This window comes from Athene cunicularia (genome assembly GCF_003259725.1).
Source record: "Athene cunicularia isolate RWA chromosome 20 unlocalized genomic scaffold, athCun1 chr20_part1, whole genome shotgun sequence".
Classification (NCBI taxonomy): domain Eukaryota; kingdom Metazoa; phylum Chordata; class Aves; order Strigiformes; family Strigidae; genus Athene; species Athene cunicularia.
The window spans coordinates 8,999,505-9,021,548 of record NW_020799125.1 but is presented as its reverse complement, the minus strand read 5'-3'; the positions used below and the strand labels follow the sequence as shown (position 1 = coordinate 9,021,548).

At 40.1% G+C, this 22,044-nt stretch overlaps 1 protein-coding gene across 3 annotated transcripts in view; it reads left to right on the top strand.

Annotated features, from left to right (window-relative positions):
* EYA2 (EYA transcriptional coactivator and phosphatase 2) overlaps window positions 1-22,044 on the top strand; it is a 101,273-nt gene that overhangs the window by 5,185 nt on the left and 74,044 nt on the right. Inside the window, exon 2 of one of the 3 annotated variants that reach the window (XM_026862140.1) lies at window positions 1,452-1,538. The exons of the other annotated variants lie outside the window; for them this stretch is intronic. The gene's annotated coding sequence lies outside the window, so the exon portion shown is untranslated. The remainder of the gene's footprint in view (window positions 1-1,451; window positions 1,539-22,044) is intronic. 3 annotated transcript variants of the gene reach the window in all.

Sequence of the window (22,044 nt, the reverse complement as noted above, 5' to 3'; positions counted from 1 at the left end):
GGGGGGGGGGGGGGAATGTCTGGTGTAGGGGTTTTTTCTTTGAATTATTTTCAACAAGCACTTACTCTGTTCTGTATTTTTAAGAAATTATGTGGACAGCAATTTTGTTTCTCTACCAAGGCAGTGAAAACACCAAGAATCCTTTTTATAATTTGGAAAGAATGTGAAAAGAATGAAGTAGTTAAACCTAAGTGTATTAGATCATACGCCTTAAATGCATAAATAAGCATAACTGCAATCACAGAAACCAATGTTAAAACCACCAGGAAAACTCACCCACAAACCCTAATGACTTAAAGGGAATGACCTCAGCCATTGTGAAATTTGTGCCTATTTGTTGACTGACATTTTTTTTGTAGAAGCAGAGTGCATGTTTTGTTGGGGTGTGGGATTTTGTTGTTTGAAAGGCTGCTGGGGGTTTTTTGTTGTTGCTGCCAGGTTTGAATACAAAGAGTGAAAATGGGATTGAGGCCAGGAGAGCCTGGATATGATTTGGACCTTACCAATTTGAAAAACAGGTGAAGGGTTTGTTATTGATGGACAGAGACTGGTAGGAATTGATTGAAGTTTGTTTTCAGATGTTAGAAACTTCCTTGATGATAGCCCATTTCTGACTTACTCCCAGCTGGTTTCCTCTCAAGGAAATGAAGGTTTAAAGTATTTGGTTACAAACCTGAGATTTCTTCACGTCCGTGTCTTTGCATGAGTGCTGTATGAAATGTCCATGTCATTCATCTCCCCTTTGCTTTTTGGAGAGGAAATTGATGCACAGTAGAACCTCAACTTGCCTTTGCTGCAGCACCACTTCATAATTCAGGGAAATGGAAGTCTTGAATTATTTCAACAATAGTAGACTTCTTTGGGAATGTTTTTAAGTAAACCAGTACTACAGACTGCAAGCCTGACCAGAGCCAAGTCACTCCACAGACAAGGTTTCTCTCTGCTGCCCGTTCCTGGCAGTGGTGTCCTACTTTTTGGTTGCAGTAATTAAAGAAGGTCCAGATTTAATTGCCCCTTCTTGGATGTGCAGAAAGCTCTGAGAAAATTGCTAACTTCATGCTGTTTGGTGCCTAACTCTATGCATTCAGTCTCATGTGGAAATTCTCGTTTGTCATCTTTGCTTTTGAGAAGGAAAACAGCCCAGTGAAATAAATAAATAATCCTAAATGAACAATTTAATACTAGTCAGCCCAGATAGTAACTACTTAACCCACAGAGAGTTGACGCCTCTCTCTATGCTGGAAAGGGCAGACTTCACAGAGAAACTTCTCTGGAGTATGAAAGCTTGGTACTTGCAAACAAAGACAAGGGGACGTGGGGAAAATTTCTTAAACTCAGCAAATGCCTTAAAAACTGGAAATGCCTCTAGGATTACTCAGGCACCCACAAGAAACAGTGAGGGGAAAGTGGGGCAGGCATCTGATTTTTTTGTTTTTGTGTTTTTTAAATAGGTTGAGTAAGCAAAGCAATCTGGGGGCCTCAGTTATTTACGACTTAGTCTGCGCACCACACAGAGAGGCTCATCCGCTGTCTTAAAGGCAAGTTTGGCATCTATTGCAAATTGTGTCTTTTGATGACAACGTTTGATTCAGCTTTTTGATGTGTAATTGTCCTGGAGCTACTCTGAAATAACTCTGATCAGTTTTGAATATAGATCTGTATCACCAGTTTGCTTTCCACTTTCGACTGCTCTTCTGTGCTAAATTACCATCTTGTAACTATCTGATGATTCTTTGTAAGTCAAGTAAAAATGTATTTACAAAATGCGTTCAGTAAATGTTGTCAATGTGTCAATTTTAGTTGCAAATTTATTATTTTTTCCGTTTCTGTGGCTGAACCACCTTAGAATCTTGTTCAGAATTTAGCAATACTTTTTATTTTAAAAAGTGATTGTTTCTTCATCCTTTTATAAACTAAAAAGTGCCATTTTTTAATGAAACACGACACTTTTATAAGTAAAACATTTGAATGTTATATTTGCTGTGTCCAAATTTTTCTTTTTTTTAGTAGGCTAACTTTATCTTTTGAATTTATAAAAGAATGTTTTTTGCTAGCTTACATTTGGTGTTACATTGATATTAGTCCTCTTCACTGAGGTACAGAGTTAGGAGTAAGTCAGCCTTAATGCTTGTAGCAAAATAGATAAATATTCTCCTTGTGCTTAATTGTGGGTAAATATATTCAATCCAGCCCTGCTGCCACTGCAGTTCCCAGTCATTTCACTCAAATAAGGGTTGATCCCTTACTGAAAGAGAGCAGCTTTAAATCTTATGTACTTGCTGCACGTGCAGTTAAAAAAAAAAATTTTTAAAATCAACATTGTAACCGCTGTTAATGCAGGTCCATTTGACATCTTCAGTGCCTAAGTCTTGCAAAACGAGAGTGGTAATTGCCGTCTTTCTGTGCTATCCACACTCATAGGCCTTATTTGCAACTTAGCTAAGGTTTTCAGCAGCGGTTAGTTTGGGTGGGAAGCCAGTACAGGTCCCTGAGAGGGAGGTACCGCAGCCACCAGTTAACAGTGGATGTAACCTTCTGCACCAAAAGACCTTTGCAGTGATATGACTTAGTACTTGGTATAACATCTCATCTGACCTAATACTCTTTATGTGTGTTGGTGGAGTTTAGGTGTGCAGCAGGAAAACAAGGCAGACATCAATTTTCTTTTTATTTATGGAAATAAAATTATAAAGATCCTTGTTTTGTTTAGCCTCGGTAGCCTGTTGTGTAAATATCTACTTCAGAGCAATCTTGGTTTTATAAAAATTCAGTTACCTATGAATAAGAGGCAAGCTTAGGTCTCTGACCTAAAATACATAATCGTTCAGCAATGCTGTAAATGTGTGTAACCCTGTACAAGGCAATGTAACGTATCTTCTGTATGAAAAGTCTTACAGACTTTTGCTGTCTGTTCTTAAAATGACTTTACTCTCTTCAACATCTCTGCACTTGCACATTATAAGTTGTGGTTCAAAAGAAGGTGTATTCTGCCTATTATGTATGATTTAATTTTGTTTGGCAACCATCCTTCCTGTTCACTGCAGCAGATGAGTATATTTTGGGGAAGAGAAATAGTTGAGGAGGGGGACTAGGAAAGCACACTGAGTCTTCTGTAGAGAAATCCAGCAAAACTTACGGGCTAGATTAGTTTTGAAACACCATTTATGCCCCCCTGCAAAGTAGGGGTGGGGTGTAGAGACAAATGGTTGATTTGGAATTGAAAGTAATAAAGGATGCCACTGCTAAAGGTCAGATGCATTAATGGTGGAGCCTGGCGCTTTCCTTCTTAAAGCCCAGTGCCTCTCTTTCCTCAGTCCCCCCTGCCACAAATCAGGATTATTCAATCATAACAGTGGTTTAACGGTATCTGTGGTGGAGAGGAATGGTTGCTTAACGATGCACAGAAGCATTGTGCCCTGGTTTAGGACAGGAAGTGGAAAATGAATATTGTTTTGAACTTGAACTTTGTGAGCAGACAGAAAGCAATTATCGGAGCTGCAACTCCCCCGGGAGAAGCAGGGGAGGGATGCACTATGCTTGTAAGAAGCACTGTGGGATCTTAAATATCTAGTAGTGTTTAACACTTTGGTTTTACATTTCTGCTTTTTAATTGATCTTATGCTCCTCACGTTTTCCTTGGCAAATAGAGGAAGAAACAATTGCATGTAAACTTCAGGTACTGTTTTTATTGATAGACATCCCCCCGCCCTCCCTTTGCTGGTAGGGCAGGGCTCTTAAATTTCTGGCTTAGTCCTAGTGTTACTTTGAGTTGTAAAACAAACTCTTTTGCTGTCTGGGTTACTTAATGGACCTACTATAACATGGAAAATTGACTTAATGGATGATTAAGAGTACATAATTGTATGTGAAGCCAGTTAATCGGAAGCCATAAGCCACTTATGTAGTGTTTAGTATTAATTATAAACTATGGAAGCTTATCTGTCTTACAAAGTAGGAAAACCTACTAAAATGACACAAAGTCTGCAGAGTTGTAAAGTTAACATTTTGAGTATCAACTTTTTAATAATATTTTACTATTAAAACATTACAGACCACTTTCTGGAAAATAATGAAAAAAGACAAAGCTCTGGCTTCCCTGAATGTTTTGCTGTATTTCAGTGGCCTGTGACTTCAGCAAACTACCTAAGTGTTTTTTGGCTTTTTTTTTGCTCTACTTTGACTTCTACTTTACAAGGCCTTCAACATAGAGTAGTTAGTGCAAGACTTCACCTTTTCTTACAGACTCTGTGATATCTTCTGTAGATTTTAAAAATACTGTTCCCTATTAAGTTAGATTATTAAGCAAACAAGGGAAAATATTTTTTTGCTAAATTTTTGAAGCTAATACTTCTACCTATGGTAGGTAGCTGGGGTTTTTTTCCTCAGAAAGGAATAATTCCTTATTTTAAAAATTACATTTAAAATGTAAAAGTAAAATTAAATACATGTTCTTTATGATAATGTCTCCCTGATCAAGTTCATGAGACTATTTTAATCTTACATTAACACAGTTTTGGGATTCTTTATTTGTGGTAAAGTTTTAAAGGTAGTAAAATTAAGTCCCTTTAAAAAGAAAATTGTGTGATGATTTATTGTACCAGAATAGGCAAAATTCCTCCAGAGATTTTAATATCTTCCACCTGGTATAGAAATGGAAGGAAAGTATTCTTTAGCTGGTGACTAATTTGTCACTAATACCCAGGGGTTCCTTCATTACAATGCAAAGATGTCAGTTTTAAGAGAAACGTACAGTGAGAAAACAGAGTGCAACTTCCTGTTGCAGATACTTACAAAAAAAGGAGGAAAATAAAGGTCTGGAAAGCAGCCGAAGCGGTATGAAGGAACTTAAAGCTATCAATTAGGGCAAAACAGTTCAGGAAGGATTTTACCTGCAGGCTTCAGTGGAATTCATTAGGACATGTTCGAGGAGGAAAGTCACTCGATACGACTCCAGAGGAGGAGCTCTGACACGCAGTAATACCCAGGCTGACGCTCTGTTCTCCGCTAAACTGCACGTACTGCATGCTGGTAATTGTTTGAGGAGGAACTGTATTGTTAAAAAAAGTCACACTCTGCTTACTGATGCCTTTTATTCTTTATCACAATGTTAAATGAATTGGGTCCAAGACTTATAGTTCAGGTGAAAATGCTGCTAGAGAATATCTGCAGCTGCTGACAGCTCAAACCTGACAACGAAGATCATGCTGTGTCTGCCACATTTGAGTCTTGACAAGTCATTTTTCCCAGCGGAGAACTATTCCACTGTCCAGACACTTGCGTAGTGTCATCACTTTGCCTTTTGCTGCAATAACAAAACTTTGACTCTGCTCCTGTCCTTCTAGTACTGCAGTTTCATAACAGCTCAGTGTAAGGAGAAGGGAGGGCGTGAGCTGTTGCAATATCAGGAGTAGAATAGAATGAGGGTTTTGGTCCCTCCCTTAAGAAACCAATTCTGCACTCATGTCGTATGTGAGTGGGCATGGTAAAACATGAATGTGAATATTACATAGAAGACACCTCTGCTTATGACTAGCTTTCGAATGTGAAGTAGGTGGTGGCAGTGGCAGCAAAGGTGGCAGAAGCAGCCTCTCTTGTCTACTGGTGCAAGAATCACAGCAACTGGTCTGGTTTCCTCTGCAGGAGCAGATGCTCTCAGGTGGAGCAGACAGCACTATTCCATGCCCCTGCAGTAGCAGCAATCTAGTTTCCTGAGGGCTTTCTGCTTTACTCTTCCCCTACTGTTTAGTACAACCCCAAAAGTCGCTCAGGAAGCGCATCAGCAGTAGATACCTATGACAGAAGTAATGGTTCGGTGTTAGGACTTCAGTGATGTTAGAGATTTGGGAAGTCAGTACTGCACCAAACAGTGTACGTGTTGGAAACAACATGTGCGACAGCTTTGTGGTAAAAGTGTTTATGTAGCAGGGGAAGCCCTGGCATGTCCTGCCGACTCCAGGCCATGTTAACACAGCTCTCAGTTTCTTGCTGGAGAGTATGATTTAATCTCAGCCATTCAATGATTAGCTGGAGAAAAGGAAGACTTTTATGTTCTGTTAGAAGCAGATTATTGAAAGTAAATCTATTGGTTTTCCTAGGTTTCTTTCTGTTTTAGTGTATTCCTCAGTCAGAGCACCGAGGTGAACAAGAAACACTCTTGTAATGGGTGGTGGGCTGGTGGCCAGATGCACACCCCGCTCCTCTCCCACTCCCCATCCTTAACAGGTTGGGGGAGGAGGTGCGATGAAAAAGCTCGTGGGTCAAGATAATGACAGGGAGATTGCTTAACAATTACCATCATAGGCAAAACAGACTCAACTTGGGGAAAGTTAATTTATTGCCAATTAAAATTGTGTTGGATGGTGAGAAACAAAGGCAAGAACTGAAACACCTTTGCCCACCCCCTTTCCCAGGCTCAGCTTTGCTCCTTCATTCCCGATTCCTTTACCTCCCCCAGAGCGGCCTGGGGTTGGGGAATGGGGGTCTGCAGTCAGCATGTCACATTTTCTTTCTACCTCTCCCTCCTCTTCCTCCTTGCATTTCTCCCCTGCTCCAGCGGGGGCTCTCTGCGGGCTGCGGTTCCCGTCAGGAGAACCGACTCCAGCCTGGTCTCTGCAGGAGCTGCAGGGGAATCCGCGCTGGCGCCTGAAGCGCCTCCTTCCCGCCCTTTGCTCAGGCCTCGGCGCAGGCCTCGCACGGGCAGTTTCTCTCATGTTTTTCCTTTCTGCCGTACCGAATTTTGCCCTTTCACAGAGGCGCCACTGGCTTCTCCGACGGGCTCAGCCAGGCCCTGCCGGGGTGTGTTGCGGAGCCGGCTGGAACCGTCACGGGGCAGCCCCCCGCCCCTCCTCGGAGGCCCCTGCAGGCCCCTGGCAGTGCCCGGGCACAGACACCCCATGCCGTATGACGAAGTCAGCACTGTATTTATTCATATCGGGCTGTGATCTGGAGTGATTGCACATCCCATCCGCTGGGAATCGCTGCCGGTTTTGGAGTGCTTTACAACGGGGAAGGAAAGGGAAGGGTGACACAGGTCAGTCTTGCTTTTCCAGTGTCCTGCCTGAGGTAAGAGACAAGATAAGGAGCGGTGCCTCATCGCTGGAAGCTAAAATTAGGTCAGCCTTTTCAGAAGTCTCCTGAGTTGATGCAAAAGGGTTGTTTGGGCATTTTGTGGGCACAAGTGATCCTGCACAGAAAATTGAACTTGTGCTTTACTGATGTTTAAGGACTGATTTTTTTGTTTTATTTTTATTTTTTAATAATCTAATCGCACTTGTATAGTAACATTCTGGGTGTTGAAATGTGTTGTTGTCTTTTAAATGACTGCCTGAACTAGGGATACATTTTTTCCATGTTCAGGATCATATATTTGCTAGATCTGTTTTCTTGAGAGTGTTTTTTGATTTTAAGTTGCTTGTAATGTTGTAACTACTCTGGAGATGGGAAAGGCTACTGTAGAGAACCTATCCTGCTCCCCATCTCTCCAGAGGCCAAGTCTTTCTATACGTTTGGGGGTTTTTGCATTTGTTGTATTAATACTCATATCAAGAGTGTAGAAACAGGTGAGGTGGTCTTGCTATCAAATGGTGGCCATCCTCTGATTTTAGACATGTGTTCAGGGCTTAAATTACATTTAAAATTTTCTTTAAATATTGGGCTTCAGAGCTTTTCAAGCCATTGACCTGAAGCTTGTAGGTCATCCTTTACCTGATTTACACTACAAAGGAAGATCTGTGTTCAGTTCCTTATGAGCCACTTGCTATTCCTGATGGTGATGGCAGCTCTGTGCCTCGGAAGAGCCTGGAGTGTGCAGGGGAGAGTGTTTCTGCAGAGGGCAAAGGATCCTGCTGTTCTCAGTGGAAGTAGGTTTACTGTGAGAGGGATCTTGCCAACAAAGTGGCAAGTGAAGTTGACTACATGGTGCTAGTATTATCACAGATATTAATGTGCCAGATGCTCTGTTGGCAAACTGACATTTTGTTGGGCTTCTTTCTTCTGCTCAAGAGAGCCTTACAGTTACGTTTTTGTCCTGGGAAGAAAGTTAGAAAAGTCATTTAAGTGGCAGTCAGCTCAGACGAGAGCTCTGTTTAAGCATTTTTATGTTCAGCCTGACAAGCTGAAATCTTGGCCCAAAATACTGTTTGCCACTGTACAAAGAAACTGTCAGTCTTTCATTAATCATTCAGTGGTCCTTTAACTATATGGTAAACAAAACCCACCAAGCCTGTGTTGTCCTGCTTGCAGCCAGTTCTGTTTTGCTCAACACCTCATGCAGAACTTGGTTTGAAACTCAATCTAGCGAGGTGCTGCCTCCACCAGGAGACATACTATTAATGGCCCAGATGTCTCCTTAATGAAAGGGTTTTGTTTTGCCAACATGATGCTCTGTGTCCTTCCTGAAATGGATGCGCTCTGTGTTGGTGCAGATACCATTACCAGAAGAAGTAGTATGGAACCTGCAATCTTGTGGCTGCTGGAACTTAAAATTCTGTAATTATTCTTGGCATATACTCTTAAAGGTTAGTGCATACTGGGCTTTTTTCAGACTCACTGAAAATTAAGCCCTGAGTTCTGTCATGGCATTTTTTGCAGTGCCTCAAATGGTTGATACACCCTTGTGACCTTTGGAAGTGCAGTTTGGATTGCAATCCACAAATCAAATGTTAGTAAAGAAGAAATAGCTGGCATGTGACCTGTGGAGGCATTTTTCAGATGGTCTCCTGTCAGTGAAGAGTGAAGTCCTCAGAAGTTGGAGTATTGCGTATGCACAGAAGAAAGCCAGGGTATAGTTGCCAAAATTTGACTAGTTTAACCTGTGAGTTGACTGAATGTGGGTATGCTTTGCCCTGAAGTCTTAGCCTAGAGGTTACACAGCAATTCCTGACACTGTAAATTTGAAGATTTCCAGGCTCATTTAAGTGCTGTCAACCAAGGATTGTGTTCAGTCTTAAGCATTTTTCACTTCAGTTATGGAGGCCTGAAATAATCAGCCCTTGGAAAGGAAGCTATGTTACCCTGACACAAGTTTAAAAGAAGTATTTCTCCCAGACTCTAAATGTCCAAAATACACTGCTCAAATTTGTTCTGCTGAGTATTAACTTACAATGGTGAAGGTAAGTGACTGCAAAGTCAATTTTCATGTTTAATTAGTTGTGTGTGTGATTCATATGTTTTTTATTCTCATTCCAATTTCTTGCCAGTCTTTTATTTTTATACTGCTGTGAATCTGTAAGTTTGTATTTCAAGGCAGTACTTGTGATGGCCACCAGCTCTTTATCTTTCATGGGCATACTAAGTGCATTTTTGATCTGAGGATTTTGACTCTCTAGATACTGACCAGTCAGATTTATTTTTTGATACATAAGAGATATGATCCAGTTGTCTTTAACAATGTGTGTGATTTCAGAAGGGTAAAACCCTATGCATATCCCTTAAAAAGCTCTTCAGAAAAAGAATTGCATGAAGGAAAGGACCTGCCAAGCTGCCTCCTGCTCAAAAGCTCTTGCAAGTACCCTGTAGTCAGCCACTATGTTCACTGATACTAAACACCAGTGAAGTCTCCCACCAATTCCTAAATGCTAGTTTTCTAGTTATCTAGTAGAGCTTTTTGGCTCTGTTTTTTACTGCAGTAGATAGCTGCCAAGGTACATGCATGATGTGAAATAAGCCCCCAAAGTAGTTTGATACCCCTGCAAATAGGACAGTGCTGCAAATACCTAAAGCAGATGTCAGATAAGAATTGCTTACTCAAATTGCTTACTCAAAGTCTGCACATGAGTGTAGTTTATGGAGTAGGTGTGGTGGTCATAGTCCTCAAAGCTGTGTTAAATTAATCTGTTTGTCAGTTAACATTAAAATAGTAAAAGTGGTGCCAACTTCAGCTGTATTGGAGTATTTAACTGTAATCCTATGTTTACAGGGAAGTACAGGTAGCTGTCACCTAAGCAGTGAAGTAATCTGTGCAGTCTTACTTGGCACCCTGTGAGTAGTGGGACCCTCCTTGGAGCAGTTGTGTTGATAGATAGCAAGTATGGTTTCAAGACTGAAGTAAGCTGACAGAGAGCTGTGTTGACATCAAAAGAAGTGGCCTCCTCAGCCTAGCTGCATGTTCCATTCTCCTCCTCTATGTCAGTGCTATCAGACATACTACAAACTGGATCAACTTGCTGATCCAGCTGAGAAAACCAGAAAAATAATCAGCTGTTGGTCTGGCTCTATACAGACTTATGTTGCTGCAGGAGTCTGCAGGAGCTTGTGGCTAGGCTGGGGAGAGGACAGGGTTGCATCTTTGGTCAGTAGTAAGGTCTTTGAACTTTGACAATCATTTGAAGCTAATCAAATCCCAAGATAGATGATGGTACAGTTTTGCTATTAGCCATGATAACTGAACTGCCAGGCAACAATTTGGGAAAGAAGTCTGTTTACAAGGTGTAGTAAATTCAGTTGTTGAGGATTAATCAGCTTGGTGCTTTAGTGTAGGCATTTTTCTCATGTTCCCTCTTTAATCATTTAATTTATAAAATTCCAGCCCTTACCTGACTTGGACTTCCAACAGCATGTGCCAAGTCCTGTCATGCTCCTTTACCTGGTTCCCAAGGGCACTTTTGGGCAGGTATTTTTGAAATGTGTGTTTTAAGCACATTCCAGAGGAGGTTCAGAGCAAGATGTGAAGTTTACTGCTCCTTTCTTTTAAGACAGCCAGAGAAGCTGGAGGAAAATCATGGCTGAATGGTAAGAGTGCTTGCCCCGGTCATAGGAAGCACAGGATGATTTCCTCTAGGCTCAGGCTATCTGTGACATCCTCAGTGGATGGTACTAACATGGGTTTCATTCCCATTTGGGATCTTGTCAGAAGTGACTTGCCCAAAATCTAAAACCATGTTAGCAGGACAGTGATGAGAATCAAAAATCCTTCATTTCCAGGTTTCTGAAGTCATTAGTACATTGGCTACTTAAAGACCTCACTGAAATAAACTGTAGAAATCCCAGGTTTTTTGGCTGCAATTTGTACAATTTGGAAATTGTATTTTAAAGTAGCATTAACTCTCCCTTCAAGTGGGGTTGGTAGGATTGACTGACTAACTATTTTAATTATTGACTGTAGGTTACATATATACAAGAAAAATTTCTCTCTGACAAAAGCATATTATATCTTGGCTCTTAGTACTAACCAGCTCAACTTTAATTTCACAGCTTGCTGCCAACAGCTGCCTTACTAAGACATAGTACTCATAATAAATGAAATTTCACAAAAAAAAGAAAAAATGAAAACTTTGTTCCAGCTGGATTGAAAAGGCAGTTGGAGCATTTCTATCCTGCATATAAAGCTGCCATCCACATAAACATTTCAAATTACTTTTTCATTTTTAATAATCAGGATCAGACCTTTTCTTATTACTGAGGCAAATGCAAGATATTAGAAACATACAATTTCATTCAAAGTCCATTAGTTATTGAATCCTGTCCAAAGTTAAGCATTTGAAGTGTTTTGGGAGAAACTCACCTTTTAGTTTCGGGTTTTTGACAACCTACTTGGATGAAAACCCTGAAATGAGCAGACCGCTCTAGTCCTGCTTGGTAGCGCTCAGAGGGACATTAGTTACATCACTTGCTCTTGGAACTGTTGCTTGTGTATTGTTGAAAGCCCTGCAGCTGATGAGTGCTTGCCTGGACTACCAACGGGAATCTCAGTTAAATTATCACACAGCCTCTCCGCACATGGAAGAGATTAATTCTCATAGCCACAAACAGAATGAATGCTTTGTACTTAGTACCATAATGTAGGTTCATGCTGAAATACAGTGCCAGTAACCAACTCCTTTACCAATAAATTCACAGTTCTAATAACCATGTGTTTTTACAGCATCCTGATCCCAAAGGATCAAAGAAACGTTGATTTATTTAGCTTTGGGTCCCATCCCCCGTTGTTCTCGCTCCTTCCCCTTGCTCCCCATGAGCTCGAAAGAGCCATATATGAGATGAAACCCAACTGTTGTTGTATAGTCCACAGCAGGGAGGGACACTTTGCAAAACCACAGAAAAGAACATTTTAGCCAGTAGAAATGACAGGAAGTGTTGTGGGCAGACAGAACACAAACATTAGAGCCTGCTTTGGCCACGAGTTGATATCAACCTGTCTAAACTGCCATAATGTTCTTTATTGATGATAAATGGATTGAAAGTTAAAAATTCAACATCTTAAAAATTACACTATGCCTGTGGCATACAACTTTGCTGCTGTATAGAAAAGTTCCTTGAAGACAGCACTGATCTTCCCAAAACCTGGTTGAGGGTGCAACAAAAAGTATTAGTTCAACTCAGTGAAGTTGGGAAGTGTTGATATGAGTGTCTGATGAAGCAGGTGTGCTCAGTAGAGTTGCCAGCAGCAGAAGCATTTTGCCCTTTAGTTAGGAAAAAGTGAAAAATGCTCACAAGGAGCATTACCGTCCTATAGCTGAGCCATTGGTAATGTGATCATGTCCCCAGACTTGTGTAAAGGCCCCTTGCAAGCATGTGCAAAGACATCGTGTAACATCTCTTTTAAGTAGTTTTTTGGGGCTGATAGGATTTATATCCCAAGGATTTCCACAGTTGTAGGACTGATGTTCTTCATCAAAAGGCCAGGCCAGTAAAAGGTTTCTGAAAATGTGAGTCAACAAAATTATTTACCAAGCATTACTGAAATTACTTACAAAAAGGTGTTTTATAGTTTGGACAGTATTTGGTGGCTGTTGTATTACAGCAGCAGGTTGAGGTCCCAGCCCCGCTCCGTATGTTGGTGTAACTAAAGTGCTTCTTGCCTCAGAATATTTATTTCTCATAACCAGAGAAAAATGAGTGGAAAAACAGTATGGACACAAGATACAAACTGCCCAGGTTATTACTTTGTTACAAAGTAAACCAAATACTTGTTTTTTGCCTTTGAATTATACAGTTTTGGGAAAGCTCACTAATTCTTAATGGCTGAACATTCTAAGCCTAGAAATCCTGCTTCTGACTAAACCCCCCTCATTTTAAAAGAAGAACCTGAGGCTGAGTAGCTGCAACTTTCACAGTTTTAAATGTTTTTCAAACCCATCTTAGAACAGTGTGATGAAATAGAGTTACTGGTTGTCTGTGGGCCTATGGGTCTATCAGAACTGGCAACTGTTTGGGGAAAAAGAAACTGATACACTGAACAAAAACCCTGTCAGCAATTTGAGAAGATGCTTTTCTGGTATAATTCTTACTTGAAGATGTTTACGCTGCTGAAATATATTGTCACCTCGAGCTGTGCTTTGTTTTCTTGTTTACTGCTGCTTAGGGTCTATAAAGTAGAAATTGCAGTCAGTACTTGAAGCAGCATAAATTTTTGTTGCCAGCAAGAGTCAGAAAGTGGTGTGTGTGGGGAGAGAGGGAAAGGTGACCTGTTTCTATTATGTTCAAGAGCATGTTTCTTAGGGGTTTTTTTGAAAGGTCCAAAAAGGTGTGCTGCAAAAATGTCATTACTTTGTAAATGGTAATGTCAGAATTAAGTACACGTATCTGTTCCTATATACAAAGTATATGTTGGGAATATTTTAAAATGAGAATGATTGTATATCTAAAACCATTCCCAACTCTAATTCCTGCATCTAACATATAGTGCAAACCTTTTTTTGGCATTTGATCTATACTGTTCATAGGTCTTTTATATACACAGAGGGATTTACTGCTTTGTAATCAAGCTGCTGAAGAAAAACGTTGTCCTTTTATTCACTGGGGATGACTGTAATAAATTAAAATGGTTTCCCATTAGCCTTCCCTACTTAGTTGAACCACTTAAAATTACTTTGGACTTTGCCCTTGTCTGACCTCCTCACCTTTGCTCAAACATTTCTGCTTCCAGGAGTGCAGCAGTGTTGGTCCTAGAGCCTTACTTCTGTGCCTGAAGTTACAATTCATTTCAGGCTGGAAGCAGAATACCAAGGTGGAGCCCATCTGGAGTTAAAAGAAATGTGTAATAGTTTTAAAAGCCTAATGCACAGCATAACTCACAGGTGATCTCTGGCATCATAGATTGCTGTTAGTGTTAAGAGCTGATTATGGCTTGATTGCATGCATATTTTTCAGTAAGACTGTCTGCATGCAGATTAAGATAGGTTGTTTTGGTTTTGGGTCGGGGTTTTTTATTGCTCCTGTGAGGTTTCTGTGGCAATAATGGCTTTACCAGCTTGTGGACAGAACTGTCGAGTTGAAACAACCAAATCTCTGAGGCTTGTCTGAGCACAGAAGTACATTTAAATAAAAACATGTAAAGTACTCTCTTTCTCCTGCCTGTTAAATGCAACCAGAATTACATTACAAAACAAACTGCAGGTTTAAAATTGCTATTCTGTCAAATACACAACTCTTGTTTTTATAACAGATAGTGCCCTAGTGTTAAATGCATACATGTTAATCAGTTGTGCTGAAGTAAAAGAAAGCCACGACAATTATTAGACAGTATATCTGCAGTTCAATTCTGGATTGTCATTTTTTAATTGTGATATGAATGGAAGAGCTGGATTTCCTGCGGAGTTCCCAAATCTTGTGTCTTCCTGCCTGTTACTTCTCTTTGTATTCAGGTTTTACACTTCTTATGGGCTTGGAATAAGAACTTTGAGATGCTCTCAGTGTAGTGTTGTAATCTGGAGAACCTTAGAGAAGATGCCACAGTAACAGTGTGGAGAAATACATGCCATTACTGAATGGGATTCTTCGAAATATTTGTGAGGTAACTGTGCATGAAGAATGGATAGAGGCATAGTGGTAGGATTGAGAAGGATTTTTTAAAATACAAATATCACTTGTTTACAGTTCTGACCAGATTGACATGTTTCTTTGCTAGGAAAGCATGCAGGCCCAGAATAACCCAAGTTTGTGGCGTACAAGGTGGTTCAAACGTCTGACTTTGGAGGCACTGCTAGTGGGAAATCCCCCTGGATAACCTTGGGCACGCACACTCTGATAGATGGCACGTTTATTAATGCTTACAAATTAATGCCTTATTTTATAGACAGTGAAATTGGATAGAGTTCCAACTATGTCTCAGCACACTGTATTGGAGACAAGTAAATGCAGTAGGGAGAAAGCTAACCGCACCCTTCAGAAACACAGCATGCTCGTGGGAAGGTAGCAACTGAAAAACAAGCTCAAATGGCATACAGCAAAGGTATCTTGCAGCAGCCCACTTTTATAGGAATTAGTAGCTAATGCCAGTCCATGTGATTTAGGAAACGTTCCAAAACTGTCCTATAAATCCCCACTATTCCAGTTTTGAAATATATTTAAGCAAGGGCTAACTTGTCAGGATAGAAAAAGCAGACATAGGATTCTTGGCTGGTCATAGTGAATATCTTAAATATTTTCAGCTATCTCTGATTATCCCACATAGGTAGGGATATTATCCAGACTCTGATAGTCTGCATAAATTTGAATAATCACAAGGAAACCACAGGCTGACTACAAATGTTGCTTGAAGAAGAAAAACACATCCTTATGTGTCATTGATCAAAGTAGTCAAATCATAACTGAGGTCAGTTTGGTATCACTAGTGGTCACTAGTGGTCAAGAGGATGCTGGGACTAGTGTAAGTTGTGGGGGTGATATTACGGGTTTCAGGTGCATTGTACGGCATAGGGAATATCTGCCCAAGAAATGTGAGAAACTACTGAAGTTTTTGAGACTATTTTTGGAATCTCTACTCATGTACCTTGGACCATTGGGGTGCCAAGGACAATATTGTGAGCAGTTGAGAAAATGAAACATGTTCCCTAGTTTTGCAATTTCTGGTGCACGTTTGCATCTTGGGAGGAGAGCAGACCAAGCACAGTAAGGCTTGTCTCTGTTCCAAAGCAAACTTTGGGCTTTTTGCATATGAAAGTATGCAAGAATTCATAATCTGACCTTCAATACTATTTGTGTGTATACATAACCAGCAGTTCATTAAAGAAATCCTTACTGCAGCTCTCTGCCTGTGCACTGTCTGGGAGCAATGCAAAGATGAGAGTGGTCTTAGCAATTGCAAGAGGTTTCATACAAAACCACCAGCTTGAAAGAGCTTATTGCTGGTAAGAGAATGATCTCTGGCATTTCATAAATCATCAGCAATATTAACATGCTGTTTGGAGATTTGTATCATTAGCAAATTAATCATGTTCAGGAACACTCCCTTAGCAATGTTGGATGAGACTCTGTGCAACGCCTTTCTGCCAAATAAACTGCAGAGAGGGGGGCCTGGGGAATGGAGGTGGAGAGGAGAAGACAGGCTCAGCTTTCATATTACCTCAGTGTTGTCCTCGATAGCAGTCTTGAAAAATATTTAAACAAAATGACAGTGAAAAGCTTCTTAGCATCTTGACTTATGCTACTGGCATAATATGAGGAAGGAGTGATTTCTGGTTCTGACATCTTCAGTTTCCATCCTCACAGGAAGCATCCACAGAAGTTTGCTCAGTTGCCTTCCAAGTCTGTAACATCTCTGCCATTCTTCATCCCTGGAGTGCAAATGATCATCAGGCTGTAAGGAAGATTAGAGATGGTAGGAGGTGCAGTATTTTTATAGGCCACAGGAAAACATTTTGGAGTGAGAACTAAACCTGAGGTTCTGCCCACCTTGGTGCCCCTGTTGAAAACCATAGAGCTTTTCTTGGCATGAACACAGAGTTTTGCTGTAAATTAGGGTAATTTTGCCAACTTTTCTAGAATTTGATTTATACACTCAGTTATTCATAGATCCGGGCAGTACTCATGTAACAGTTTTTTCCCTTGAATTCACCAAGCTTCAATTTCGAATTCTAAAACCAATTAGCAGTATTTCCCATGCATTGCATTCTTGCATGAATACTTAGATTTAAGTTTCCATACAGCTAAGGATAAGGATTATATCACTGTTTTGCTGATGTTATCTCTTCTTCCCTTTAAAAAATAAACATCTACCACAGAAAAAAAAAAAAAGTTGAACTATTAAATGATGCCAGTTTTCAGTTGCTGGGTGTTGCCTGCAAATTCAGTGCTATAGCAGTGCAAAAGACCAACAGAACCATTCTGTATCTAGATATTTGATAAACTTGTATGTAGCCTTTATTTGGGTTGCTTTTGTGTTAACAAAAATTGAATGCTTCCGCTAAGAAGCGATGCAACTAACTTAAGCAACCTGGAATCAGGAGAGTGTATTTCAGGTGTTGCCATGTATTACATTAGTTTAGAGACCAGCACTATCCATTTTGTCATCTGGTATAAGTCAGATAACTACAGTTACATGCAGTATAGATCTGCTGTGTTTCAAGACAGCTGTTAGCTTAGTTCTCTCAATTCTCCTGCTTTGCCAGTGGATGCCAGCAAGTTCCAAATCTAAATTCTTTTCAATGCTTTGTACAGCACTGGGTACATTTTATAGAGCCGAGTAAGAGATATGCTGTATTGTGCTTAATAAACTACTCTTTAAAATATCCATGATTCAGCTGCTCGTATGGAAAAATGGCTTTTTGAAAAAACTCTTATAGCTCTCGGTGTCAGGCTATTGTTTTTAAAACTTGGGATTTTTGCTTAAGGTGTGTGTATGTACTTCTCAGAGTGTTTGTCCCATGTATTTCCTGGCAAAGTGGTATGTGACAGGACAAGGAAAAAGCTGCCTTTTTCGATTAGGTGTTAACCTTTTCCCCAACAATCCAGAAACTTGAGTTCTTGTGGACAGTCCTATGATAGAGGGAAATAGATGGAATGTAATTCTAGCAGAAACTTGTTTAGTTTGTTTATAAACCGTACTGAAAAGTTTTTGTGGGTTTTTTGTTTTGGTTTGATTCTTTTTAATCCAGTGCACAGAAAGGAACGGAGATTGCGTTTTTCGGTAGTACTCCGTAACATTTCAGAATGCTTTTCTCAGGCCCATGTCCCATATGCTTTTTTACTTTTATGTCATACATTCTTCTGGTTTTGTGTTATTTTCTCATTGATTTTAGTCTCTCTCGGCTCCCACTATATTGACACATGCAGACTAAAGATGTAGTTCCTAGACCAGTTTTAGAGGGAGAGATACCACTACAGGCTTTCCCTCTTTTGTGAAAGCTTGCAGTTTGGGATCTTTGTTGCATCCATTTACTCTGCAGTACCTATTTCTAAAAATGCACCATATTAACCTTCAGGAACGATGTTAGAAGTGAAAGGTGCAGTATTTTAAGGTGTTAAATGAGCCCAAATGCTAGTTTGTGAAGAGAAGCTAAACTAAGAAAGTTGCTTCTCTTGATTGTGGAATTTCAATTCCATGCTTAAATTTGCAGCTGAACTGAATGAATTCAGTTGCTGGGCTCCTAAAGAATCAAAATCCCATAAGCAGGCTCACAGGCAGTCTTTGTGATGACAGCCTGTAAAACCAGCAGCTGTCCAGGGGTTAGCAGATTGGTTATGCCTCATGTGAACTGTGGCGGGACATGTGCTAATGGAAGATGCACAACATACCTAGCACCTAGGGGGGTGTCAGCAAGAGCATCTTTGCATGCTTCTTATAAGTGATTTGGTTATATCTGTGCCATCCTGTAGTAGCTGGAGGGAGAAAATTATTTTGATTCTTATGTCTGTTGTAGAAGTTATTCCATAAAAGTGTCAGAGAGAAACTGTGCTGAAGGCGATGAGCTGAAGTTAATCCAATGTCAGGAAACGCATCAGCTGTTGAACCAGGCTGTCAGGCTACTTTTCTGGGCTGTGAAAGGGTGAGGGCCTTTGAAGTCCCATGCGTGCAAGAGAAATTTGCCTTTAAGCTAGGGATATTGCAGATCAAATTTGAGTTTAAGGCAGTCACCTTCTTAATGGCACACGTAAGCTTGTTCTCAAATATCCAAGAAGCTAAAGTTGGTTTTTACTTGCAGCTGGATTTCCTAATCTATACAGATGATAAAACTCTTTTCTTAGATTATTTGAATGAACTTTAGGTAGCTGCCATTTTCTGTGCCTGCAAGAAATTTTTTTGAACTGCCTTGCAGTCGTGTAACTGAAGCAGTCATCTCTGTTGCTGTTTTGAATCCCAGCACTCTTGTGTTTACAGCTGTCCCCTGATTTGGCATTGTGCTTATGCAGTCGCTGTTGACAGGCGGTCTCAGAGGTGATGAGCTGTATTGCAGAGTAGCTTCTTGAGAGCTGGACTGGTGATCCCAAGGGTAAGTGGTATATAACATGATAGGAGGAAACTGCTCTTCAGTGAAACAAAGTGGGCTTTAAGTTCCTAGTTTTGTCATTGAAGCTGTACACATTTTTCCAGTAAAAGATACCACAGTTTGTGGTCATTTAAAGTGGTCCTCTGTTTTTAGATTTGACCATTTTGTTTGAAGAATTTGAAGCCATCAAGGAAAAAGCTAGGTCATAGTAATCAGATACTAATTTTTTTTTTTTCAGCTTGTTTGATTTTTGGGGGTGGGGGAAAAAATACCTCAAGGTTTCACCCTTAAACTAATTCTTGCTTTCCATCTATGCCTAAATAAGTTGCAACAGGAGGCTGTAACTTTTATATGCCACCACACACAAACACCATGTTGGATATCCCATTAGGAGTGCTTGTCAGTACCATTTATAAACTGAATGGTTACTATCAAGGATCAGATAAATCGCTTGAACTCTCCTTTCAGTATTCTTACATGTTTTAGTGTTAACCAGATTGGCAAAAAGCTGTTATGGCACCACACATGCTTCTGACTTTTATCTGCCTTCTTTGAGAGTTGGTGCTTAATAGAGCTTTAAAATTTGGGATGGAATATAGAGATTTTCTGGTAGGTAATGAGTTTTAAAAAAAAAAATTAGTAGCAATTGAGAAATGCTGCTATTACATGGCTGTCTAGTTGTCTGTGTGAAATAAGCTGGTGGCATCTGTCCAGTTGCAGGCAGATGTCCACATTGCAAATCATCAGACCCTTATATAGAGCAGAGAAAATCAGCCCATGTTCTTTCAGTTCAAGCTGAGAGGGAGGGATACAGTGAGGAAAACTTACATTTCTCTTCTCCATTCCATCTGCATTTAAAAAAAGAAAAATACACATACGCATCTCTTTCCAGAGCACTGCTCCAGCATCATTGAGTAGGAGCAAATTCCCTCTCGGGGAAGCGTAACTGAAAAGTGCTGGAAAGAGAAATTTGTTCAGACAGATGTGTTCTTGTTCAGATCAAGTATTTCACTTTGAATAATCTAGTGGAACTTCCAGTTGTGCATGGGGATTCTCCTGGCTAATAGGTAGCTAGCTGGTAGGGTTTGTAGACTCAGTTTGGTGTGATGGACATATGAAAGTCACTTATGTTAAACTTTGGTCCCTGCTACTGCCCTTAATTTTGACATGCCATTGTAAAACTCCTTAGTTTTCATATATAAGTAGGTGCTAGATTAAGTGTTTAGCTAACCGACATCTTTGTTCCAGTAACAAAACCATGGTCTCTTTCAGCACTTTTCCATTTACTGCTCTGTATGCTGTTTATGGTAGCAATGGCAAATGTTTTCAGTATGTCTGCCAAATTTCTTTTAAAGACCACGGTGTTTGGTGCCAATCCTAATCTCTCTTGGTGCCAAACTTGGCTCCAGCAGCAGGAGTTCTACATTGTTAGTCTTGTGCAACAGTTGCATTACATCATGGTGAAAGGAGGAAAAGGGATTTTAAAAATTCCAGTTATTCAAATGCAATAGTCACAGGGGGGAAAAACAAGACGGAAAACAAAACTCCTGCAGTTCAAATGTCAGTGTCCCTCTGTACTTTGGTAAATCATTTGAGGCCTGTTTAATATCATAAAATGGCACTTTCAGTAAGCGTTTATCAGATCAGACTTTGCGAAGGAAAACAAGGGTGTTTGTGTGAATGGCATTGGGTTGGTGTGTTTGTCATTGCACCATGCTGCCCTGGGATGTTTCAGTGACTGGATGGCAGGATCTCTGTGAAGGTTTTTCATAACTCTTCCTTGTTTGATAATATCCTTTGGTAATCTGTGTAAAAATCCTTCCCTCTGTCTTGAAACTAAACCTGATGCTAACAGCTTTGGGATCTTGGGCCCAGGCTAGCTTTCACCTGGGCTTAAAGAAAAAGCTTCACCCTATTGTCATACCAAAACTCCTGGGAAATCGGAACTCAGCCCACCTGAACCCACAAAGTGAATCAAGCTGTCCCATTAGTTAATTCTGTGTTGTTATTTTAGCCTGACTTTAAAATATCCACAGAAACAAATTGTTAATGGAATAAATATGAAGGAAGACACCATGTGAACATTTGCTCTGAGTAAACTCCTTCTCCCCTTGGCTGTTTACACAATGTTCATTGGCACGAGTGACAAATCAAAGTACAGTTACTGGTCAAGCACTGCTTCTGATTATTTGTCTTTTTTCTCCTGACATCCCCAAGATATGCAGCAATTAGATCACAGTACTTTACTCACTACTGTTGTACTGTAGCTCTTTAAAATAGAAATCTTCTCCACTCAACATTTATCTATAAACTGCCAGCATCAGCCTGTCTCTTCATTCAGAATATCCCTTTTGAACCTTCCAGTTAGAGATACAGGAATTTACAATTTGTTATTCCTACTGATGAAGTAACCAACTTTCACTACAGAAATAATAGTTACCAGCAGAGTAACTCCTACACATTTCACACATATTCTTGAAGACCTTAACCTAAACAATAACTTTTTCTTGTGGTTTTAAAAGCATAGGAGGAACTCAGTGCTGTAAAAACGCCTATCTGGTATGCATATATATTTGATAGTACTAACAACACAAACCTTTCTGCATTTGCATGGGCAGATGAAAACCTAGCACTTGCACATGGAGACACCCAAGTTCCAGTAACCAAGAATTACCGGTGTGCAGAACTGCTTGCTCTGAAGTTAAATAAACCTATAACAGTCGTATAACAGGGAGTGGGCAAAGGAGATCTGTTATGTGTAGCCAGTGAGTTAGTGTCAGCGCTGGGAATGAAAACCTTTGGCTTCCTGGCTGTAACCTCTAGAAAACATTTCCTTCATCAGATAAATTATTTGAGATCAATAATCATTGGTAATCATGACATTTGATTTTTATTCAAT